The sequence below is a fragment of the Nelumbo nucifera genome, chromosome 1 (genome assembly GCF_055504915.1).
Source record: "Nelumbo nucifera cultivar China Antique chromosome 1, China Antique-T2T, whole genome shotgun sequence".
In the NCBI taxonomy this organism is placed as follows: Eukaryota; Viridiplantae; Streptophyta; class Magnoliopsida; order Proteales; family Nelumbonaceae; genus Nelumbo; species Nelumbo nucifera.
Genome location: NC_142649.1, coordinates 168,455,918 through 168,470,457, shown reverse-complemented (window position 1 = coordinate 168,470,457; position 14,540 = coordinate 168,455,918).

Below are 14,540 nucleotides of genomic sequence, written 5' to 3'. Positions count from 1 at the left end.
GCCAACAGTGGGTTTGTCTTCTCAATAGGGTATGCCAAGTTTATCAAGAATGAGATGTGCCCAAATCATTCCTCCTTTTTAATACAAAATCCTAGTACTAAATAACCATTAGAATATAAAAAGCAAACAACACTTTTGGTTTATATCCTCTCATCATTAAGTTATGTTTGGATTCATAGAAAATAAGAGAGAAATAGAAAGTTGAGGAAAAGTTCTAAACAAATTTTATAAAATTTCATAACAACTTTCCTTTCATTTTCTGTTTCTCCCTTATTTTTTATCAAACCAAACAGACTTTTAGGGTATTGGATACACTACCTTACTTTAGTTAGTTAATGAATTGGCCCTCTTTCACTGCATTAGGTTTATACCATCCTAACAGCTTACAAGTATTTGTTTTTACCCATCTCTTCCAATATTTATCCAATTTCGTATTATGTAATACCATAATATAAATAAATAATATTTTCGTAGGAAATATTTTTTTAGGCTTGAATGCCTGATGGGCAAGATTAACAGTTAGTGTTATGGCATGTTTCTTTATCAAAGAAAAAAAGAAAAGAAAAGAAAAGTCTCTTCTATGCATGGGAGTTGGGAGGGAATCCAATTACTTGTTTTAGAGATGATAAATTATTGAAGATAATTAAAACATGAGATCCTTGTGGCATTATTGATTTCTAAAACAAGAATCTCAAAATTTCTTAGCAAATAGAGATAGATATCCTGGTTTTTGAAGTAAACCTTTTTATTTTCAGTGCAAAAAATAGGGAGGACCTAAGAAGGCCAAACAAAACAAGAACCCAAGCTATCCACAAGAATAAAGGAAAACAACTTAGAAGGATAGTGATGAAACCACTACAAGAGAGATTTCAGATCTGATCCCCTCATTGGCAGACCAGTCTGCCACTGAATTACCCTCCTTCAAGGGTTGAAAAATCTCCACATCTTCAAACAAAATTTCCACGAGATGGGTCGCCTCTCTTATCAAGGATCTTCTCTTCCATGGCACCTCAATTCTCTGCTTGGAGGGTTTTGATGACTATTTTGGAATCCCCCCTTCAACCTGAACTTTGAGTTTGCCCTAGGGTTCCCTCAATTCTCATGTCTCCACTATTACCAATAAATCTATCAGCCTATGATTGGGTACCCAAATTCATCTATGCAGCCAAGCCCTATTGCAGCATCCTTGGATTCCTCGACTGCAGCATCAAATTGGCCTTCACCATCAACAGCTTTGGATGTTTCCAGCAAACTAGTCTGAGTGGACTGAGTTGATATCTAATCCGGGTTGAAATATTAAGGCGCCATGCTTAATTGGGTTAATGAAGAGTGGTACCCACCCTGTTGATGAGGGCTAGCTTTTCCATATGAGCCACAGGATGAAGCCTACCCTATTTGAGTTCTGACCTATATATGATGCATTCATTCATCATATCCACTGTTGGCTTTCAAGAGTCCTGCATGTTTTGAGCATTTCCATTGATCACCCATTGTGAGTCAATGAGATTCCATACATGTCTTGTCTAGAGGCATGAGAAAAAGAAAATATACATATATGACACATGGTCTCTTCCTCCTCATCGAATGAAGAGAACATGGGATCTATTTTTATTCTATTTACCTTTGACTAGCTCTTGAGGAATGATTTTGTACGCAACCAATGTCTTACCATTAGCAAATAAACGTGGAATTTATTAAACCAACACTTTAACAGCCCATATTCTCTCTTTAGAATTATTTCTTGGTGTTTGGGTCATCATTTCTCCCTTCTTATCAATGAATAAGATGATTTAACTTGTCTTTGGTAAAAATAAAATGATTTAATATATATACCTTTCAGGTCAGGGCCCCATGAAACATGAAAATGTGTCATTTTTGTTTCCCTTTTTCTAATTAATTTTCTATCTCCTTCTCATGGTTAATAAATCCCAAAACCCTTGCTTCAATATCAATTTTGTCTCTTTCCTAAATGGCTAGTCATAGTGGTTTATCAATCACCCAATCGTAGTCAACCCAAAATCATATTTGTCTTACATGCTTCTGCCATCTTTCACTTTTCGTAAATCATAATATTCTGTCTTGATTTTAAGATTCCTTTCCATCCCCACAGATTTTCTTTTCTGGGAAAACCTTAAAAAAAAATACCTTTTGTCTTTTAGGCATTTCTTTCCTCACTAGGTTCACCCATATATTGTTGTTTTCTATGAGAATTTTCTTCTGGAAGAAGACAATTCATTAGGTGTTATGCCATTTCAGATGCTGCAGACTTGAACAGAATAACTTACCAGCCCTTGATAATAATCTCCTCTACCAATCCTATTTTTTTCATCCTTTCCTCTGCATCCTTAGGGCTCAGTTTGGAGATCAAATCAGCCCCCACAAGACTGTGCCCCACAACATCCCTGCCGTATACTGAAAATATCTCCCGATGATAATACCAGAAATGATGATATCATCATCTGGAGATGTTTTCAATACATGGCAGAGATATGCTGTGGGGCGTTGTGGGGCACAGTCTTATAGGGAGCTGATTTGAATTCGTACAAAACCTTGTATTTTGTATTATTTCCTATGATTTTCTGTATATATATTTGTTTTTGTACTCTTTCCAAACTGAGCATAGAGGTTTAACCATGATTAGGATGAGCAAAGCACCAAGGTAGTTCTCCGAGTTATTTGCTAGAAATGTTTTTCAGCAACCTTGCAATAATGATTTTATGGAAAGAATAATCACAGGTTTATTTATTTTGAAGATGGTAGCTATATGAATTGACCTGAGGGCAGAGGATGGGAATCGAGAATTTTGATTATTGTAGTGCAAATATTTAGAATTGTTATTTCTACAAACAGCATGCAATCATCTGCAAATCTATAGATATAAAATGGTGGGGCAACATCTAGATGACTTAATCCCAAGAGGATATTTTCCCCCATAAAAATATAAAAATCAGCATGAATTGGATCGGCCAAACTTGTGAACACCCAAATCTTTTCTTGATAAGTAGTTTCAGTCCAAACATGCTTGGGGGTGCATTTACAGTTTACACAAGCCCATGGGCCGGCATGGTCTTCAATAAGTGCTTATACAACACGGAGGAGGAAGGCTTACATGAAAGCCCAAAAGTAATGATATCTATTTAGGGCTATACTAGGCCAACTAAATCCAGCTTCTTCATAATCTTGTCTCTCATGAGCTGAGCTTAAGCCTCAATTTAAGCTCACGTTGACAGAAAAAAATAATAATAATAATAATAGAGGCTGAACCAAGCTTGAGTGGGACTGGTATTTTTCATTGTGAATTACTTTTCTTGCAAGTTTCTAAACAAAATAAAACCAATTGGTTTGAAAACAAAGTTTGAATGGAGCCGAAAGTTGGAAGTTGAGAGTGAAGCTTTGGCCGTTGGAAGCTTTCTGTTTTATAGATCCTTTTCATTTGGAGAGATGCTTTAGTGGTGAACTGGAGATAGGGAAAATCATAATATCATATTGGTCTCTGTTGGAGGGCTCTTGTTCTTTCACCTTGGCGCATCGGTATGATGATAGGGAAAAACTTTGACTGTTGGTCCCTAACAGCCTATTCTGTTGAGAGCGTTTTTCTCGGGAATGTTACATTGTCATGAGAGTGGGTAAATTAGTAATTGCCATAGATGTTCCCTTTATTTTGACCAAAAACAAAGATATGGGCGTAAATAATGGAATGTGCTAAGCCCAAAAACGCTCTCAACATAGGCTGTTGGGGGCCAAAAGCCCAAAAGCCAAAGTATCCCTGCTGATAGCGGAGTGCAGATATCTTCTTTCACATCTCTGCCATTGTTTAGTTCACTATGCTTCACAACATCTTAACAAAGTGATTGCATATTCTAGCTCAGGGTGGTCCTTCTCTTAACCATGCACACACTTGGTCCTCATCTCCTCTTTTTGTGGTGGAGTCCTTAACTGAAGACTTAGGAATTCAGATGGGCTCCCACAAAGTGCACCCTATGAGCACCCCACATGCACATCCAACAGTGCGGTGGGAATATTTCTTGTAATTGTTATGGGGAGATGTTCCCGATACCCAATTGGATCATGTGGGTCACGCTCCATGGGAAGCCCATGCGACTTCAACACTAACATTTGTTTAGCAGATCAATGCGAAAATAATAATAAAAATTTCAAGTGCTTATTGAACGTGCTTACAACTTGTGCCTACCAGATTCGAACTGGTTTGTTTAGCAGTTCCTTGATGTCATTATTAACATAAAAAATAATGTCAGCATAGCTCTCCTTTGAGAGAAGTTATTTATCTAATTTCTCTATTTTTTCATTTTTTTTTATTTTCTTTTGTTTTAAAAATATAAAACAGTAATCATTCCTTATCTTTATTAGATTAAACAGCCAATGAAATGCACTTTCCAAACCCTAAATAATCTCTTCTCCTAAACTACCTTCCCCACTTTCTCCAAAATTATCACTAATTCCTATTTATCTTCTAAATTCTCTAATTCCAATATATCTCCAAAATTATCTTTAATTTAGTAGAGAGTTTCTCTTCTAAATTATCTCTAATTCCTATTTATCCTCTCCTCTACTTTTTATCTATATCTATCTAAATAAAGTTTGGATTAAAATTATAGAATCTTTAAAATATTTATTAAAAACACAAAAAATAATTTTATATTTTTACAAAATATAACACGAAACTATGTACTAACAATTTAAATTATATTTTTCCAGATTATCAATTTAAATGTTTTTCAAATATTTAATAATATGAAATATCTTTAAATAAATAAAATTCAAATAACAAAAAAAATAAATATTTTATAAATTATTTAAATATTTATCACAACTAGATTTTAAATAGTTAAAATAACAGAATTATGTGATAAATTTAAAAACTTTCTTCAAAGTAGAAAAATAATTATAACATAATATTGAAATTAATAATAATTTAATATATTACAAAATTAATATGAAATTATGTAATAATAGTATAAATTATGATTTTATGGATAATTAAATACAATAAATAATTAATATTTTAAATTTTAAATATTTTACATATTTTACATATTATTTAAGTATTTAAATAACTAAATATTTAACATAACTAGATTTTAAATAGTTAAAATAAATAAATTATGTAATAAATTTTAAAAAAATCTGAAAAGTAGAAAAATAATTATAACATAATATTGAAATTAATAATAATTAAATATTTTTACATAATATTGCAAATAACTAATTTCACTTATATTAAGTAATAATTCGAGAAAATAACTTTTAAAAACATTAATATTTATTATTAATAATTTTAAACTCTTAATCTGTATTTATTATATAATTATATATACTAAAATTAATAGCTATTGTATTTTAGTAATTATTTATTCTTTTTGTTATTTATTATATAATTATATATACTAAAATTATGTATAAATTTATTTTGTTTTGTTATTTAACATAAAACTTTCAATAATTATTGGAGATTAAACTACTATTATTGAATTTTTTAAATTTAATTTATAGTACTTATTGTATTTTTGTTATAACTTATTAATTAATTAATATTTATTAGAGATTAAAATTTTATTTGAGATTATACTATTTATTGACTAAGTTAATATATTTTTAGTACCTATTGTATTTTTGTAATAATTGTATTTTTTCATTACCAATATATTTTTAATAATTGTGTGTTTTGCTAAAATTTTTAATATTTTTTGGAGATTAAACTATTGTTACTTATCAAAGATAAAACTATTAATTTAACTAAAATCATGAGTGTTCATGAGTTGGTTTGGACCGGTCGTAGGCTATTTGGCCAACAAATTGACATGGCAAGGTTGGGGAATTGGTCAATTGAAGCCAACTGACCTTTTGTGAAAACCAACCCACTCAATTTGTATCGGTTTGGGTCGGCTTTCACAAAAGGTCAATCTGGTTCAAAAGATTTAAACTTAAAAGTTTAATTTAATTTTAAAAATTACAATGCAATTGTAGGTACATGGTGGTCACTTAAACTATCAAAACAGAGGAGGTGTCAAATTAATACTATGCGAATGCTTGTAGTGAGTCCATAACTCATCGCACATCTGCGATGAGTTCATAACTCATCACACATCTGTGATGAACTCATAGCCGAAATAGGTTGTGATGAATTTTGGACCTGTGTGGACTTGCGATGAGTTTAATCCATCATAGAACCACGATGGGCTCCGGACCAGTGTGGACTCGTAATGAGTTTAAAGTCATCACATAATCGCGATGAGCGCAGACTCACCACAGATCAGAAACAAATAATAGAAACCCATGCGTCATTAAATAGCGCATGTGATGGGACACCCCGTGAACTTAATGAGGGTGCACAAGCTAAATAGTGATGTCATCCATGCCACATCTTTTTAAAAGGGCCACGAAAGGAAGTACCACACATGTATTATGAGAACCCTCAAACGAAAGGAAAGTTCGTCCTTGAGATATCTCATAAAACATGTGTCAAAACCCTAACAGTGTTCCCTAACAACTGACACAAAATCTAAGATTCCCTTTCTTAATGGGAACCAAACACTTTTGGCTCCTTCCTTTCGGGACCTTGGGATCCCTCCCTATAAATAAGGGTCCAATTCATAACGAGATAATCATTCTATCACCTCATTTGCCCTAGCCTTTAGCCTACCTCCTACATTCAGCTTTCTTTTGTCCATCAAGGAGATTCCCATACATAGCCTAACCACCTCACTCACATCAATTATTAAAAAATAAATTTAAAAATTAGATTTATGAAATGAAACATTTTAGACTAAGAAATATAGGAAATTTCTCACTTTTTCATATTAAAAATTACATTCAATATATATATATATATATATCCATTGTTAGGTCATTCGATTTTTGTCGGTTTACAAATGACCAAAGTGAAACTTATCCAACTTGGTCAAATTGGGAATTTTTTTAACCAAAGCCGACATCAAATACTACAAAATCGACCAACTCAGGTCGAGTTGATCAGGTTGGCCGATTTCATAAGTTTGGCGAATAAACCTAACTGAAATTAATTATTGTTACTTTTGTATTATAAAAAAATTATTAAAAGTAGTATATAAAATATGAATAATTATTAATTATTTAAAAAGTTATATAAAACAATTGTATACTCTTATGCGTTTATATTAGGGTCATTTACTATTACACACCTTATAGTTTTACATATTTACTTAAACCTACCTTATAGTTTTCATTTTACTAAAATATTAATTTATTTACTCAATCAACATTTCATTAAAGAGTATTTGTTTTGCCATTAGGCCCATGATTTTTTATTCCAAAAAATACCCTTAACACTTTTTTATACAAAAAACAAAATTGGCCAAATATAGCCAATAGAGTGGTTGGTCATGTCTTATTAAGGGCAAAATGGTATTTTTTATTTCTATTTTCTTTTGATTAAATTTATTTAAATGAACATTAGGGTCAACACTGTCATTTTCCACTATCATCTAATGGAAGATTGATTAAACCCGTTGCAAATTATAAGTGGTGTTTTAGTAAAATGCTAACTATAGGGTAGATTTTTAGTAAATCCATGAAACTATAAGGGTATTTTAGTAAATGGCTTTTCTATTATTTATCTTTTACTTAATAAATCTTGTGCATCGCACGTTTCCCCGCTAAGATAATTATTAATAAAACTAAATGTATTAAAAAATATTTGTTCATATTCAATTAACAATGATTATTTTTTATAAATCAATATTAAATGAAAAGTAAAATTATTAAATCTTTCAGATTTTCCCATGCATCGCACGGGTCCCTGCTAGTATATATGTTAAAATTGGTTTGCCCACGTCACCATACATCTCCTTGCATCAAACCTCCCTTCTTAAGTTTCTATTTTTTTTTTGAATTTTTTATTTTTTTAATTCCACATAATTACCCATTAAACCAATAAGGAAATCACATATGCTTAACTATTTCTAACAACCATAAAGAAAGTGGGATTTGCTTTTCTAATGTTTAGCCAAGTGGCACCACTTCCCCCACTTCCTCATAAATTGTCTCTAATTCCTATTTATTTCCTAAATTATCTCAAACTCCTATTTATCTCTTAAATTATCTCCAATTTAGTAAAGAGATTCTCTCCTAAACTATCTCTAATTCCTATTTATCCTTTCCCCCCACATTTTATCTATATCTATCTAAAGAAAGTTTCAATTAAAAAGATTCAAAACTATTTAAATGTTATAACGAAATTATGTACTAAATTTAAAATATTTATTCAAAACACAAAAAATTAATAGCTTTAATAATATTCATATTATTAATAATTCAATATTTTTACAAAATTCATCATGAAATTATGTAATAACAATATAAATTATAATTTAACGAATTATTCAATTTAAAAGTTAATCAAATAATAAAAATTAAACATTAAAAAATAAAAAATTATTTAAATATTTCAATAACTAAAAATCTTAAATAAAAACATTAAAAATAGCTAAATAATATAACAAAATCTTTAGTATTACGCAATAACATTAAAATAAATAAAATTCAAATAATGAAAATTTTTAAATATTTTACATATTACTTAAATATTTAAATAACAAAATATTTAACATGACAATTTTAAATAGTTAAAATAACGAAATTATGTAATAAATTTAAAAATTTTCTTAATAGTAGAAAAATAATTATAATATAATTCATAATAGTCATATTAATAATAATTTAATATTTTACAAAATTAATAACGAATTATGTAATAATACTACAAGTATAATTTTAGGATTTATTAAATTCAATAAATAATTAATATTTTAATAATTTAAATAACAATATTATTTTAATAAATAATAATATTGTAAATAACAAATTTCATTTATATAAATTAATAATTATAGAAATAACTATCAACAAAATTATATTTATTAATAATAATTTTCCAATAATAGTGTATATTCATTATATATTTATACATAGTATAAATAATATTTATTTTATTTTCCGTAATTATTTATTGTTTTTTATAAATATGGTTTCAATAATTATTTATAAATCTATTTATATTTTGTTATTTAATAGAAAATTATCAATAATTATTGGAGATTAAAAAACTATTATTTAACTTTTGAAATTTAATTTATCGTATTTATTGTATTTTTGTTATATATTTATTTTTAGTAATTATATATTTTTTATAATTTATAGATTAATACTTATTAGAGAATAAACTATTATTTGAGATTACACTATTTATTAACTAATTTAGTATATTTTCAATATTTATTATATTTTTGTAATTATTGTATTTGTATTATATTTTCATTATAATCTTATTTTCAATGATTGTATACATTTGCTATAAATTTTCAATAATTATTGGAGATTAAACTATTGTTATTTATTAGAGATTAGACTATAAATTTAGTTAAAATTATGAGTGTTCAATGGTTGGTTCAGTTCAGTTGTAAGCTATTTCGCCAACCAAATCGATCTGGTCAAGTACACAGCTTGTCACTCGAAACCGATTGACCATTAGTGAAAACCCATCAACTCAGGTTGTATCGATTTGGGTCTATTTTTGGTTTAGTTTGTTTGTTCAAAAGATTTAAACTTAAAAATTAACTTTAAATTTCATAAATTACAAAAATTAAATCTATGATATAAAATATTTTAAACTAAGAAATATGGGAATTTTCCTACTTTCCCATATTAAAAAATTAAAATTAAAATATAAAATATTAATATATATTTATTAAACCAAAGCCGATCTAGAATACTAGAAAACTGACCAACTCGAGTTGAGTTTGATCAGATTGTTTATTAAAAAGTTAAATATAAAACAATTATAAACTCTTATGTATTTCTATTGTTTAACTTTTGTTAACAAAGCCCCTTCATCGCACGGGTCCCCGTCACCATGCCTCTCCTTACTCCATTATCCCCACCCTGCATTCTCTTTGACTTTCTCTCCTCACCCCTTTCCACCACTCCCATTAAACCATGTCACCCAACTACCTAAAAATATTCTTATAATCTCTCTCCTAAGGTTATCTCATTTAAACCAATAGGAAAGTATCATGTTGTCCCACTTCCTAATCAATTCCTAAAATGCATCCCCCTGATCTATATCCACTCTCCCTCATTTAAAATATTCATATTAATTAATAAATAGTTAAATACGGTTAATATTTAATCCCACCCAGTATTAAATAGTATTATTATCAAAAGTTAATAAATACAATTAGTAAATTACCAAAAATTAAATATTCTTATTAGTACAATTAGTAAATTAACAAAAATTAGTCAATATTGTTATTTAACTCATTAACAACATTTTATAGAAATTGAAAACTCTAACTAATTTCTATAAAATTAAGAATTATATTTAACAATTATCAAAAACTATAAAATTTTAGTTATTGTTATTATTATAATTAATAACCAAATACAAATGTGGGAATAAAATATTATAATGTTAGAAAATGAAATTTGATGGAGGATGATTTGACCCGACCCCTTGAGACAATGACACATGCACATGACTCAGCCTGAGCAACAGCTTAGCACCACAGCCTGACCGCGACTAAGTAACAAACCCACAGGGCAGCTCGCTACGCCATAGCTCGCTACAACGCGAGCTCGAGGTTCCCCGAGCTACTGAAAGGGAATACTCCAAGACAAGTCTATCCCAACTCGCGAGCTAGGATAACCAGCTTGCTCCAACACTTAGGTAGAGAAACTGCCCCAAAGGCAACCTTGAGAGGAGTCACCTCGAAGTACCCCAAGGAGATCGCTACAAAGTAGCTCGCGACAGGATAGCTCGCAACAGGATAGCTCGCTACAAGGTAGCTCGCGACTAAGCAACGCGATGCTTTCAGGAAGCTTCTATCTAACAAGACTGTACCCATCAGATTGTGCCACGTCTCCTGACAGACGGCGTAGTCCCTGCCAATTCGACAGACTGCACCCACGTCTCTCAATAGATGGTGGCGTGCCTATCCTCCCGGGACATGTCACTCACCCGATTGGGTAGTACCCTACAACGGTTACCTGAGCAGCCCTGGTGAATAACGGCTGCGACAGAAGCCCAGTGGCGGTTACGCTCGATTTGATAAGAACGCCTATATAAGAGCCCCCTAGTTGAAGGAAAACTCTCTCTCTCGAACATCTGAGATCTTATCTTGAACTTACTTGCTCTCGAGCTAACTCAGTGATCTAGTGCGACCTACACTCTTAGCCTATTTTACACTCTTTACTATTTTCTCTAGCATTCTAACTTAAGCATCGGAGTATTCCCACCAGGCAAGTCCCCCGGGAATTCTTTACTATCTTCTTCTCAGGTGTTGTCCATTGCCAGATAGAAGTCAGTCAGCAGCCAGCTAGGAGTGCCCAGATTGCACAGCATCATTTGGCACGGTCTATGGGAAATGCTTCAAAAAGCCATACTCTAAGCTTCTACAGTTTCTTTTTGAAAACTCAACATTCATGGCCTCCTCCAGCAATATCGGACGTGGTGCCAGCTACAACACTTCTGGGGAGTAACCCCAACTTCCCACTGTCTGTATTGGACATTTCACCGTCCCCCTCTCCATGGACGGAGTTCCCAGTCTGAACGTGCCTCTCACAGTGGCACCCGCGATTGCTCCACTCCCTTCCACAGTTGGAGCAACCTTTGTTGAACCTTCGGTTGTGCCCCCAGTGGCCAACCCGAAGCAGTTAGAAGACTTAATGCAATGCATGCGAGCCATACAAGATCAGATGCAATAATTTCAGCAGTTCCAACTCTACCAACAACAAGTGTTGCATCAGGTCTCTCAGTACCAGTACCAGCAGCAGTTTCCCTCCTTGCCTCAGGCCCAGCCGCCGCTTCCCCCTCGGCACTCGGCCACAAAGCAGACCAAGCCCTCCCGCCGAAGCGAGCGACCTCGCCGGGGAGAGGCTTCCCAAGCCCAGGATCCCGCCAAGAGCCAAGCCTCTTCTCATGGCAGGAAGGAGAGGCCAGCCACCCCCGCCTCGCAGCCTATGGGCAGGTCGAGGGCTTTCCAACCAACCAAGCCCGCATCGCCCCAGCATTCGCAGTTCGAGCTCTCGCTCGTAGAGAACTCGTTCGAGGTCCTAGTCGTTGACTATAGGCAGGGCTCTTTAGTTCAGAGCCACCACTAGCAGTCCAACCTCATCGAGCTCGGTGATACTGAAGCATCAAGCACCAACGCCGAACCAGCAAAGCACCAGCGAAGGCACTGGTGAGCTCGCCAAACTGCTACCCGAGTCTCTCCCGAGCTCAAAGGAAAAGAGGAGGTAAGCTCAAGTGAAGTGAAAGCTACCCCTCTCCTGTCAGTTTTTTCCCCACTATCTCCAGAACTCCTTGCTGTCCCCATGCCAAAGGACTTCAATCTCCCTCCATTGGACAAGTATGATGGATCCTTCAATCCGAATGATCATGTGGACGCCTTTTAGTCCTAGATGCACCTGGCAAGGGCCAGTGAATCCTGCATGTGCGTGGCCTTTTCCACCACCTTCAAAGGGGTAGCCCGCACCTGGTACCGAAACCTCGCGCCCGGTTCAATAAGAAGTTGGGCGTAGTTCGTGCAAGTTTTCACCTCTCACTTCATCACCAGCAAGAGGTGCCCGAGAACTCAAGAAAGCCTCCTCGGCATAATTCAAAAGGAAGGGGAGTCCATTTGGAGTTACATCAAGCGGTTCAACGATGCTTGTTTGCAGATACCCGACCTGGATCCCGCAGTTCGCCTCACCGCAGCCAAGCGAGGTATTACTCACAAAGAGTTCAAGTGGTACGTAGTTGTTAATCAGCCCAAGACCGTGACCGAGTTCCTCAGGCTCGTGGATCGGTTCATAGGGACGGAGGAAGAAATCAACCAGAAGGGTGAGTAGGCCCTTGAGAAAAGGAAGAGGGAACCAGAGCCCCCAGCTCAGGGCGATAGCAGGAAGAAGAAGGACCAAGCTCGGGGGGCAAAGCTAAATCAGCCTTTTCGAGCTTCAGCAGTAGAAAGGGGCTACACGCCCCTCAACGCAAAGCGGGCCGAGATCCTCATGGCGATCAAGGATGCCCCATACGTGAAGTGGCCACCTCGGCTGAAGGCGGACCCTAATGTTAGAAATATAAATTTGTATTGTAGCTTTCATAAAGATCACGGTCATAGCACCGAAAGTTGTAAAAATCTCCACGATGAGATAGAAGAACTCATCCGTCGTGGATATCTGAGAAATTTTGTACAAAGTAATAATAGTAGTAATAAAGCAGGTCGGCAAGGGGAGTAGAGTAGGGACGCTCCCAAGTCCAGTAGGTAAGCGGAACAGCCGCAGAAGCAGCCCCTCGAAGAGAGACCAATTCGGGGGACCATCCACGTCATAGTTGGAGGTTCGATTGTCGCGGGCTGCACCTCAGCCGCAGCTCGTGAGGCTGCCAGGGAAGAACAGAACCCCCCAAAGCGGCCAAGGATGGAAGACCCCATCTTCTTTACATAAGACGATGCACACGGGGTCCACTACCCCATGATGACACGCTCGTCATAACGGTGAAGATCAACGACTTCGAAATCAGGCGCGTCCTCGTCAACTCAGGTAGCTCAGCGAACATCCTCTTCAAAGCAGCCTTCGACCAACTTCAACTCCAAGAGAGCGACCTGAAGCCCACGAACACTCCTCTAGTAGGCTTCAACGCAGAGGAAGTCAGGCCCCTGGGAAAGATTACAGTACCTATGGTAGTCGGCACTTGGCCTAGCATAGTGAGACTCAGCCATGATTTCTTAGTGGTCGCAACCCCCTCACCATATAACGCCATAGTAGGTCGGCCGATTACCCATGCCTTACGGGCTGTGGTGTCCACTTATTACTTGGCCATGAAGTTCCCCACGGACTTCAGAATCGGGATAGCGCGAGGTGACCAGCTTGAGTCTCGCAAATGCTACGTCACCGCCCTCAAAGGGAAAGCCAAGGTGGCCGATGACCTCGAGCTGGAGCGACCTACGAAGCAGAGCGAGGAGCGACCTGTGCCCACAGAAGAGACCGTCTCCATCCCATCCTCGATGGAGAATCCAGCCTGAACTTTTCAGATCGGTGCTTCCATTGAGGAGCCTCTGCGATCTAAACTGGTATGCTTTTTGCTTGAAAAATTAGTTAGGCCCGTTAGACAAAAGAAATGCAACCTAGCCCCATAGCGATGGAGGGCAGTCGACGAGGAGGCCGGGAAGCTCCTTGCATCCGATTTTATCAGGGAAGTCCATTACCCGAGCTGGGTAGCCAACCCCGTTTTGGTGAAAAAGGCTAACGGTAAATAGCGCATGTGCGTCGACTACACCGAGCTTGCCCAAAGGACTGCTTCCCACTTCCCAGGATCGATCGTCTGGTGGACGTGACCTTGGGGCATGAGTTGCTAAGCTTTCTAGACGCCTACTCGAGCTACAACCATATCAGGATGGACCCGGCAGATGAAGAAAAGACTGCCTTCATAACCGAGCTCAACCTGTACTACTACAAGGTCATTCCCTTTGAGCTAAAGAATGTCGGGAAGCCTTTCAAAGACTTGTAAA